Below are 12,471 nucleotides of genomic sequence, written 5' to 3' on the forward strand. Positions count from 1 at the left end.
AAAGGTTTATATAAGGGCCAGATGACTGAGGCAGAAATCAATTAAGCAACTCCAGACATTCTGCTTTAGACCCTGGAAAGAGGGAGCCATTACTTTTCCTACTTGAACATAAGCTCTTCTTTCTTTTTCAGCAGATATAGTCTGGCATAGCAGAGTCCTTCTGAACACAGTACTACTCAGCCAGATGCTATAGAAAGAGGCCTGAAAAATCAAGTTTGTTTCATTGTATTACATGACAATTTGCAAGAGGTAGACAAAGACATTACATAATACTGTTTGCTTATGAGGGTTAGACTTTCACATTTTACATACAACTTGCCTTCAATTTCCCACCACCACAATTATAGCCTTATACATATTCTCTTATTTAGCTATATAAAAAAGGACTCTGAGATATATATCCAGGAGCAGAATTGGTGGGTCACTGAGCATGCATACCTTTGCTATAACTAAGCACTTCAATTTCGATCTCCAGAATGAATGCACTAGTATGAACTTCTTCCAGCAATGTGGCAGGTCCCCATAACCCCCAGAAACACTTGGCATTATCCACCATTCTAATTTTTGCTTGTCTATGAGATAAAAGATATTTCATTTTTGTTTAATTAGAAATTACTAAAGAATTTGAGTGCCAAATACTTAAAATACACACAGTGTAATGTGATTAAACTTCTGGGTTTTTAAAAATTCTTTTTTTAATTATTATTTTTTTATTATGTTAGTCACCATATAGTACATCATTAGTTTTTGATGTAGTGTTCCTTGATTCATTGTTTGCATATAACACCCAGTGCTCCATGCAATCTGTGCCCTCCTTAAACTGTATATTAGTTTTTGTTCAAGTACCATGGTGGGTTTGTTTTTTTTTTTTACTTCGTATTTTATGGTGTGAGAAAAGGATCAAAGTTACATTTTTTAATGAAAAGTTTATCAACTGACCCAACACCACTTCCTGAATAATACATGTTACCACTGGTTAGAAAAATACATGTTACCTACTGGTTAGAAATGCCAAGTTTATCACATTTTAAAATCTTCTGGGGACTGAGTTTTATTCTGTTCTATTTCACTATATCTCAGATTTTTCCACCAATCTTATCCTCTTTTAATATTATTTCTTCATAGAACATTCTAATAGCTAAAAAGTAACATTTCCCCCATTACTTGCTCTCTGGAAAGTCAAGCATAATAACAACAACAACACAACAATAAATGTAACTAATATTTATTGACCATTTGCAATGTATCTAACACTTTACTTATGTTATTACACTTAATTCTCGACTACACATAGTGGTGTAGATAGAGTTCTTATCCCCATTTGAAAGGTGAGAAACTTGAGGTGCAGAAGATTCAACTAGCTTGATGTGGAACCTTGTGTTAAACCCAGGTCTTATCATAGCAAGCCCATACTCCTACTCACTGTTATATTAAAATGAATTGTATGAAATTTTCAATATTAGAGCATTTCTGGCCAAAATAATATCAATTTCTTATTGCCCAATCTAATATACAGCATTTCATATTTTGGAAATGAGGCCATCCCAGAGGAAGAAACATGCCCATCTAAAAAATAGTTGGTAAGAGGTCTGCTATCTGGATCCCTGATCTTCTATCTCTGGTCTTCTAATGAGCAGAGTCATTAGCGTCATTTATTTCTTGGACTCAGTAGGAAACTATTTCTCTAATTATCCACAAGAAGGTAATAGAAGAGAAAGGAAAACACACAAAATTAAAGGAAACAGCATAATGGTTATTTTTCCCTTCTCCCATATTTATCAGGTGATCCATCCTACAACTCAAAAATAACACTAAAGCTCACAGATTATTAAAAATGTATTTATATTTTCATATGTTGCTGTCAGCATCTTTAAATATTCTCTATAATAAATTTATTATTTAATTTATATGAAAATCATATCTTTAATGGGAAAAACAAGGCAAGGAGACAGAAGTAGTTGTTGTTCAAAGTTTACTGTGTTCTAGACAATACTAAAAGTGTTACAGTTTTTACCTTGCATTAACTTTGTGAGTGTACAATGTATTACATCTACTAAATATACCATTTTTCACAACAAAATGTGAAACAAAACAAAAGAAATACACTTTTTTTAAGATTTTATTTATTTACTTTAGAGAGAGAGGGAAAGAGAGAGATTATGAGCAGGGAGAGGTGCAGAGGAAGAGGGAGAGAGAATATCTGAAGCAGACTCCACACTGAGCCCTATGCAGGGCTCGGTCCCAGGACCCTGAGATCATGACCTGAGCTGAAACTAAGAGTCAGACGTTCAACCAACTGAGCCACTCAGGCACCCCCAATTTCCTTTATTTATAAAAAGCATTTTATTAAATAGTTTGTATGGAATTATCCCAATTCTGTTTTCAATCACATAATTTTTAAAAGGAGATTTTTTTAAGTTTTATTCTCTAACTGATGACTAACAAATACAAATTTATTTTTTTCTCTCTTTCTTTTACTCATTCAACAAATATTTACTGTACACATAGTAAGTGCAAGGCACTACCAGACCAAATCATATCTCTATCACAGGCCTTTTCTTCAGAGTTCCAAGCCCTATTATCCAACTACAGCATAATATGTATTTACATGTATGATCAAGCATGGATGCTTTATCAAGCTAATTCAAATTATACAATCCTTGAACTCCAAAAGCTTACCATCTAAATAGAAGTCTATATGATATTACCATCTAAATAGAAGTCTATAGGGTATTAACATGGGGAGAGCATAGGGTTTAAATAGGCAAACATAGGTTAAAATCCTGTTCTGCCACTCATTTAAGGTGTGTAAACTTGGAAAGTTTACTTAGCATCTCCAAGACATAACTTCTTGGTCTGTACAAAGGGATTTTTATCCAGGTTTCAAAGGAACCATATGGAATGTAGTGCACTCAACCATTCTGTCTGAAAATTTAACACATTACTTTTTCCCACTCCATCTCTTCTCTTTTTTTAGCAAATATAACTCTGCCCTGAACTCAATAACATAACTATATCATAGAGAACATTCAGAAATGTGACAACAAAAAGAAAATTAAACATCTATTTATATCATGAATGTGATCCAACATCCTTTCTGTATAATGGAACACATTGGCTGATAAAGTTCAATCATTGTGCTTTTCCTAACCCACTTGGACCTTTTAGATTGACATGATAAATACACATGGCTTGGAAGATTCTATATTCCTTGAGCCTCAGAATATTAAGATATAGTAGAAACGGCATGCATAATGATGAATCTGCAGGCAGGAGACAAGAACAAGAGTCAGGAATGCTGTCTGGGTCCCAGCTCCTAGTGATAGATGATAAAAAGACAAAGCACCCACAAGCATTCAGAAATGTTGTGGAGATCAATGAAATACCCATTTTTGCAAGCACTCGGAGTCCTCAGAAGGGAAGTAAGAAGCTCTTTCATGTACAAGGAATCAATTTAACTAGAATTATATGTAGGAAAATTAGGCCTCTAGAGAATTGTCACCCAATATATGTCTTTTACTAATTATTTATCTTCTATAATTACCTTTTAAAGATCTTGTTTATTTAAGTGATCTCTACACCCAATGTGGGGCTCAAATCCACGACCACGAGATCAAGAATCACATGGTCTACCTACTGAGCCAGCCAGGTGCCCCTAATTTTATCTTTTAAATCCCCAGGGTACCTGGTAGAATTCAGAGGCCACCCCAAAACCCATGAAGACTGCCCATTAGGGAACAAGCTGAGGGAACTCTCACTATGATTACTTCTTTATATTGTCTGTTCATTTAATTATTCCAGCCGGCCTCGAGATAGAGATTGTTCTGAAAGAGGGATTGTTCTGAGACAGCAGTGTTCTATAAATACACACACACACACACACAAACGTGTTGCTTGTATCTCTGTCCCTGCCTACAATTTTCTGCATGCCTTTCTGCAGTTTCATTGCTGTCCTCTCGTTGGGGATTCTCTTTTATCTCTAAATCTGGGCCTTTATCAAATAATTTAAGCTCACTTATATGTGATTATAATAAAATCATACCTGAACTGAGTTCAGGGTATGCTGACCCTGACACCACCACCTCTGCTAATGGGGAATGGATGTACTGAATGTTAATGAATGTTATTTTGACTGTCTGGGACAACTATACATCCCACTCTAGAGATGCAATCATGACAGCAAGGTGTCCAAACAACTAATATTCAGAATCCTTTCTATTAAAATATGGTACTTTTTTTTCTTATTCTAAGGTTTTTTTTTTCTTCTCTTCTCCCTCACTTCTGCTATGTAACAAACTGAATTTTAGCAAGAGCATGTACAGTCTTTTTCATTGAATTCTATAGTAAGGGTCTGTTGGTGATTATGGAATACTGCAGCACCCCCTGGATGTTGATCAACTTCTTTCTTTCAAAATGAAAGAAGTCAGTCCAGGATAGGGAATAATCAGAGAGAATGAGGCCATTTCTTTCCTTTCTTTATGTTTCAAAACCATGGGACCATTCTTACCATGCTCAAAAAAAAAAAAAAAAAATACAGTCACAAGGTATCATATGCAGACATTAGGCGCTTAAACTCATTAACTATGTAGTAGCCTCTGTAAGCAACTCCCTGTCTTTTAGAATTTTGAAATATAATCTGAAGCTTGTGTCTCTTTTCTGAGAAGTCCCCATATAGGAGACACACTTTCATGAGGTGGTTCAGGGAGTCACAGTTTGTCAGATCTTGAGAACATAATATGTATTTACATGTATGACCAAGCATGGATGCTTTATCAAGCTAATTCAAATTATACAATCCTTGAACTCTGAAAGCTTACCATCTAAATAGAAGTCTGTATGCTATTCACAAATATATACATAGTCTTTCCCTTATTCAACCAATCCAAATGTAGGCAGTATTTGGTTATCTACTGATCCATAACAAGTCACCCCAAAGATAGAGGCTTAAAACATCAACAATTTATTATTATTGTTTGTAATGATGCTTTGGTTTGGCGAGGGGGTTCTTTGGTTTTAGATGGTCTCAACTGGATTTCTGGGATGGTCAAAAGTTCAAAAAGAGCCTCAGTTTTTCATACTAAAGGTTGATGCATGCTACTGACTGGAAGCTCAGTTGGAGCTGGCAGCAAGGAGACTTTCAGATTTATATAATTAAGAGAGTGGCTTATACATTTAGTAGTCATGCACTGTTTCTGATCCAAATTTATTTATGCTTAACTTTGTACATAAGCAAAATATCAACACATTCTATATGACAAAAATCATCATGAATACATTTAAAAGCCATAAAAAATCTTGAAAGATTTGTGAAGTGTATTATAAAAGTGGTCAATATTCCTAATATATAAACAGCACTTACACACCAACAGAAAAATAGGGCAAGGATATGAACAATTTTGTGTGTGTGCATATATACATAGATGTTAGTACAGTAAAAGCAAAGAAATTATTAAAGAACTTTTAAATCAAAGGATATCTTCGGAAGAAGGGAAATACAAAAAAGTTCACCTTATGCATGTCTGTATTATTTAAATTTTTTACAACTATGTAGTTCTTTCACATGTCTTAAAGAGTTCTGAAAATAACTGGGGATTCTAGCAATATTTCCTTTACCGAAATAACTTTCAGATATGTCTTCATACAGGCTTAGAGCAATGATCCTTCCCCTCACCCCTTCTTTCCCTCTTTTGTCTAAGATATTTAAGCTTCATTTCTGGCTCTGATCAAGAGCTGAAATTCTGCTATGTTTTATAAAATTCCTCCAATAAATAAATATAATTTTTACAAGGAGGAAAAAATATGGCAGGTGTGAATTTTCAAGACATAGCAAAGCACAGAAGTACAAGAAGTGTTATTTGGTATACTTTTCTACATTGTAACTGAATCTAATCTCTATTTTGAGCCCCAATTCTTTTTTTTTTAAGATTTTATTTATTTATTTGACAGACAGAGATCACAAATAGGCAGAGAGGCAGGCAGAGAGAGAGGAAGGGAAGCAGGCTCCTTGGTGAGCAGAGAGCCCGATGCGGGGCTCGATCCCAGGACCCTGGGATCATGACCTGAGCCGAAGGCAGAGGCTTTAACCCACTGAGCCACCCAGGCGCCCCTTGAGCCCCAATTCTTTTGTAAGAAGTATACAGTCTCTAATTCAGTGTAAATTCAGTTCTTCTCATCTTTGTTTGTGAATGTATGATAAATCCAATTAATTTATGTCTCTACTTCCCATCATATGATATTTAAATTTTCAGAGCTTATGTAGTGTATTGATTTTTACTGTCCTTGGTGACATCCCCTAAGATATTTGAATTTGAATTCCCATCTAAACCTATATGGTTCGTGTTGCGATTCTGCAACATCTCATCCTGACCTTGAGACTGGCTCAGGACCACAACCACTCTTGTTCAGCTAGCTTTTTTCCCTTGCTGTGAACACAGAAAGATTGGACTGTGTGGCACACCTCTGAGGGATATGGTAAACTGAGTGGATCTACCTTGGGCCTTCTCTGACCCTCATATGAAAGGAAGCCATTCCTATTATACTATAACCCACATTATGGTGACACCTAGAATTCCTGTGAGGCTATAGTTTCTCAGATATCCAAATAGGGAGAGGGAAATATCACAAGTTAAAAGATATATAGGACTATATTTCATCTTGCCACACTTACTACCCCTAGGAAATAATTTTCCCTTACAAAGAAAATATATTTCTGTAGGTATCACCCCTCAAAGAAAGTAAGAACAAAGTTGCTGTACAAAATTTATCTACAATAGTAATTTGCATATACAAACCAACAAATAGGTGTTATCATCTTCAGGGTCCCCTTTTGTGAGGTGGATAAGGATAGATACTGGTTATATCCCCCCAACATCATTTAAGGGTGGTTACTTGTTCTTCCATGCCTAACTGCTGCCAGACAAATTATTCTTACTTACTCACACCCATTCATGATTCAGTGATGTAGTATAAGTCCCCCACCTACGGGACTTAAATTCCAGCCTCAATTGATTTATCTCACACTGAATTGATTGAGAAAACCCTAAGATGACTGAGGTCATGACCTTCAGCTGGCAAGATTTTTTTTTTTTTTTTGCAATAGGTAGAGTGGGGTTCAAAATGCGTACTAAGATTAGTTATATAAAAACAGAGATTTGTTTACCAGCTGAGTTTTAGATCCTGGAAATTTGTACCCACTAAAAATCAAATAGAAGTTATTTCTAAAGAGATGATGAAACAGTTTGTATAGTATGACCTCAAACAGTTTAAAAATGGATATACATAGAAAAAAATTAGATGGACACACATTTGATTTTACTTGCTGGTGACTCTCAAAATCTATAATTCATCCAATAATTCATTAACTCAAGAAATACCTATTGGATATTATTATGTGCCAGGCAGGGGGAATCCAATTCCATAACTTCATCCCATAACTTACTTCTCCTAAATTCCAAACTCATATAGCAAACTCCCTACTACACAGGCCCATTTGAAGAAGATAAATACTACTAACCAACTGAATGTCTATGACTCCATTTGAACTATACCAAACAAGTTTAGATCAACTTTGGCCCTGCATTTGGAGCACTGGGTTTTGTACATAAACAGTGAATCTTGGAGCACTGAATCAAAAACTAATGATGTATTTTTTGGTGACTAACATAACACAATAAAAATAACAAAAATAAAAGTTTACCCTAAAGGGAAAGCCATATGGCAGTGTGAAGAGAGCTTAGGCCTTTAAGTCAGGCACAACTGGATTAAAACACCTCCTCTGCTTTTTATTGACTGTGTAAACTTGGAAAATGTAACTAACTTCTCTGAGCTTCACAGCACATACTTAATGACAAAGTGAATAATTAAAGAGATACTGGTGTCTACTGTGCATTTTTGAGCATAGAGAAAAAGTAGGTAAAATGCTTAACAGAGTTTCTGGCCCATACTAGGTACTCAGCAGAAGTTTACTTCTCATCCCATCCCCTCTATTCTATAGCAGAGACAGCATTTCCATAAATGCAGTTGAACAACTATATGTTTAAAAGCATTTGGAATGGCTACAAAAGGAAAACCACAGACATTTACATTATGTAGGAAACAGTACATTATTTGTTATATTTAACCAAACCACATGAAATTGCTGATGTTCAGTCATTTTTGACCTACAAAAACAGTAATTTCATATCTTTCAATCTAATAGAATTATTTGTGTGTTGAGTTCAATTAGGAGAAAAATATTCATTCTTTTTCCTTTGAATTTCCCACCTCTCCCTTTTCTGTATCTAAAGGTAAACATTGGGAAGGTCCAAAATATGGTTGACACTCTTATTCTTTTAGCCCCAGAAAGACTATAGGAGCACAAAGCTACAGTGATAAATGTGCTGGCAGGATGCTAGAGAGAGGGTCAGAAGAGCTGCCTGGTTTCCAGGACTGGAAATACCCTGAGGATAGGACCCTCGGTGAGTCACTTCTCTTCTTTCAGCCTGGATTGATCACCAAGATGAAATTGGGAAGCCTACCTAACTATCCTGGAGTGCTGTGGAAACCCTTAAGACCCAAGCTGGACAAACACTCTGGGTTTTCATCTGGGAAGATCTGTTTAGGCCAAGGTATTACTTTAACAGAAATGAATTTGTATGAATAGCAAAACACTACATATTGGGCACTCAAATGGAAATTATTTATGAAATGTCAACAAACATTTATAAAACACAAATGAGACTCAGATGGACATGGATCCTGCTCTCTACAGATCTAAGAAAACTCATATGAACTGTACTTGTTAGTGTGTTAGCAGATTTCCATGTGCCATCTTCTCTAATACTTAAAGTAAGCCTAAGGGGCAACATTTATTATCTCAATTCCTCAGATGAGCATTCTTACATTTCATTAATTGAATATTATAGTAGTATATAAGTGACAGAACCTAGAATTCATATCTGGCCTTTCTATTTCCCCAGTCAGTGCTCTTTCCATTCCAAAACACTGACATGAGGCTAATTCAAGTTCCTGGAGTGTCTAGCCCTAGCTTCTTAGCCCAATGAAAAGCATGACATGACTATTATCAACACCACCAAGAAATAAAAAACACTGAGTGAGTACTGGTGGGTATAAGACACAGCATGCAGAGGTAACAATGTGAGCGAAGTTACGGAATTCAAGAGAACATCTGGCCTCAAGAACTGGAAGTGGACTGCTGGGGCAGACACTGCAGAAAGGAGTTCTTTGGACTAAGACGGTCCTAATCAGTCAAAAGCCAGTTATATTATCTCAGGCAACAGTTTAGCACAACTGCAAAGCCAAATGAGTTGTAAAATACATTTCAGACTTAATGTTTTTCACTATCCATTCTACACTCATAAATTAGTGCAAATTTTAACAGAAATAGAGCTAAGTATGGGTCAGATACTTCAATGGGTCTTCATAAATCTACCTAGAACAGAAGGCAAAATTTGGAGGAAATAGCTCTGTCTTTATTACTACCCTGTAACTCACATTGAAGGTTGAATTTTCTCATCAGAATTGTGGAACATGTCCTCCTTGTTCCTCTTCAAATGCCCCTGGTTTAATAATGGGCTGGGTGATGATAGCCCCACCAGCAGTAAGGTATAAGGAGTGGAAGTCCAAAACAAGTTTTTCTGTTTATTTCTATGTTTGTGTGAATATGTGTACATGTGTGTGGATTTCTATATAGAGCAGTGCTGTACCTTCCTCTTTCTTTGTTGTTGCCAGTCTTGCCAAGTTTCTCTTTTGTTCTATAATTCAGAACTTTGTCAAAACAGTTAAGGCAAAATTTAGATGGATACAGCAAATTGTATTTGGCCTGACTTCCTTGTCAGTTATGTATAATGTGTCCTTGATGTCAATCTTGCTGAGTGAGGAATGGACCCACAAAATGCTGATAGATATTATGGTGACAAGCTAAGACATCTGTCAAAAGGCACATAACATTTTAGAGATATAAATCCAGGAGTAAAAGAAAGAGACTTAAGGACAAGATAATGAAGTTTCCAAGCAGTTAATTTGAATTTGGATGCTCTATTCAAGAAAAATAGAGTGTTTACTTTTAGTTTTTCCTTATCCAGAATAGCCCCCATCATTCATTCATTCATTTATTTATTCACTCTTATATTATTCCCAATGCTGGTACTATCTAGCATTCAGTTCTTTTCACTGGAGTTTCCGCTCATATTTTGTTGATGAATTTAAGTTGCTACAACAGTCCTTGTATATTGGTACCATTTTTCCTTAACAAATTCAAGGAAAGATTCCAGTATTTTAAATGGTCACTGAGAGAAAGAATCCTTTTCATTTCCTCATTTCTTTTCCAAACTCACTCCTACAAACAAACAACTCCTCTGAACAATCCTGGCAGTCAGAGACATCATTTGCAGATATTAAGTTCCAGACCCACCACCTGTCCCTGCTGTGACTCATAATATAAACACAGACCCTCTGTGTAGCCTGTTTTCTAGAACTTTAAAATATAACTCACAGCTGGTGTCTCCCCTTCTGAGAGGCCCCTGTGTATAAGAGGCCCTTTCATGGAGTGAGCCAGAAAGCTCAAGGTCCAGCAAAGCCTTGCATAAATTTTCAATCTTAAGAGCCTTCACACACTTATGTTTTTCTCTAAATGTACTAGTATAATCTGAAACACCATCTCTCCCAGATCCCTACGAAGTCCTAAGGTACATCCCCATCATTCACTTCAAGCTTCTGCCACAAAGATCCTGTCCCTTCTCATCCTCATCAAGATGCAGTTTCACTTGTTTCTCTCCTAGATATTTGTATTCTGTTAGAGTCCTCAGGTCTCAGTCATTCATATCTGTGACTTTGATGCTGCTTGCCACAATGACAGAATGTCCACGTCCAATTGCTTCTCATCCAGATTTGATATGAGGTATTTTTGTTTGCTTACTTTTAAAAAAAATTCTTTAGAGCTCTTTACTCAGGCCTGTGGTGCCGGCAGGATGGGCAAGAGTCCTGGTCTTAGTACTTCCAGAAAGCTCCGTAGCTGCTGACGAGATCAGAAATGGCATCATTTTTTTTAAATATTTTATTTATTTATTTGACAGAGATCACAAGCCAGGCAGGGAGGCAGGAAGAGAGAGAGAGAGAGAGGAGAGGGAGAGAGAGAAGCAGGCTCTTGGCTGAGCAGAGAGCCCGATGCGGGACTCGATCCCAGGACACTGAGATCATGACCTGAGCCGAAGGCAGCGGCTTAACCCACTGAGCCACCCAGGCGCCCCCCAGAAATGGCATCATAAACAATACAAGAAAGCCCTTTTGAGCACAGTTCTGAAGATCAACACTTTTGGAGGCACTGCCCATGCAAAGAGAATTGTGCTGGAAAAAATAGGGGTTGAAGCCAAAAAGCCAAATTCTGCCATCAAGAAGTGTGTCAGGGTCTACGTGATCAAGAATGGCAAAAAAAAAAAAAAAAAAAAAAAAAAAAAAAAAAATCACAGCCTTTGTACCCAATAATGGCTGTTTGAATTTTATTGAGGAAAAGGATGAGGTTCTGGCTGCTGGATTTGGTCACAAAGATCATACTGTTGGTGACATTCCTGGAGTTCATTTAGGGTAATTAAAGTAGCTAATGTCTCTCTTCTGCCCTTATGCAAAGGCCAAAAGGAAAGACCAAGATCATAAATTTTGCTGATTAAAACATGACAATAATAAATTTTCACATGCCAAAAAAACAATCAATAAATAAACAAATAAATAAAATATTCTTCAGAAAGAAATAAGGGTTATATTAATCTCTTAAACCTATTATCCCTAAGATGACTAATTCATTGAGAATTAAGATACTAGTCCCCAGGCTTGTATAAACAATTCCAGAAAAAGAGAGGATAGACAAAAAGAACAGAAGACCTAATACAGAATTTCAGCTGGAGTGGACCTGATGAAAGAATTATATTGGTTGGTTTCTATCTACTTTGACCATCTAGCCTGAAGAATAGCAAAATTTTTTTTTAGTAAAAGGCCAGATAGTGAATATTTTGGTCTTTTGGGACTATGTAGTTTCTGGCTCAATTACTTAACTATGCTGTTGTAGTGCTAAAATATTGTCAGTGTGTTCCAATAAAACTATTTATAAAAACAGAGGGTGGGCTGAATTTGACCCACAGGCCATACTTACAAACCCTGATCTAGCAGATGGTATAGTCCATAAATACATGTAACTGCATATCCAAGCAATCAATACTCAAATCCTAAATAAGAGTTCAGAAATGTGGCTCTTATTCTTCAATTCAGTGCCTATCATCTCACTGATTCATGTTATAAATGGGTCCTTACTATTGGTTAGTAAGTTGATGCTGAGTTTCCATTGGGGTACTTGTAAATCACTACAGTATCTCTTGGAAGCTGAAGTTATTATCTTTTCACAAGTGAAGGAAAGGGTTCAGGATACTAAACACTAACAGGGAAAAACAGAAATTTTCATTTCCTAATGCTTGGCACCACTGC

At 36.3% G+C, this 12,471-nt stretch overlaps 1 pseudogene; it reads left to right on the forward strand.

Moving 5' to 3' along the window:
- Positions 1–10,967: 10,967 nt before the first annotated feature.
- LOC111139902 lies at positions 10,968–11,649 on the forward strand (annotated as a pseudogene).
- Positions 11,650–12,471: the final 822 nt, after the last annotated feature.

Source organism: Enhydra lutris, unplaced genomic scaffold (assembly GCF_002288905.1).
Source record: "Enhydra lutris kenyoni isolate GAN:26980312 unplaced genomic scaffold, ASM228890v2 scaffoldscaffold123, whole genome shotgun sequence".
Classification (NCBI taxonomy): Eukaryota; Metazoa; Chordata; class Mammalia; order Carnivora; family Mustelidae; genus Enhydra; species Enhydra lutris.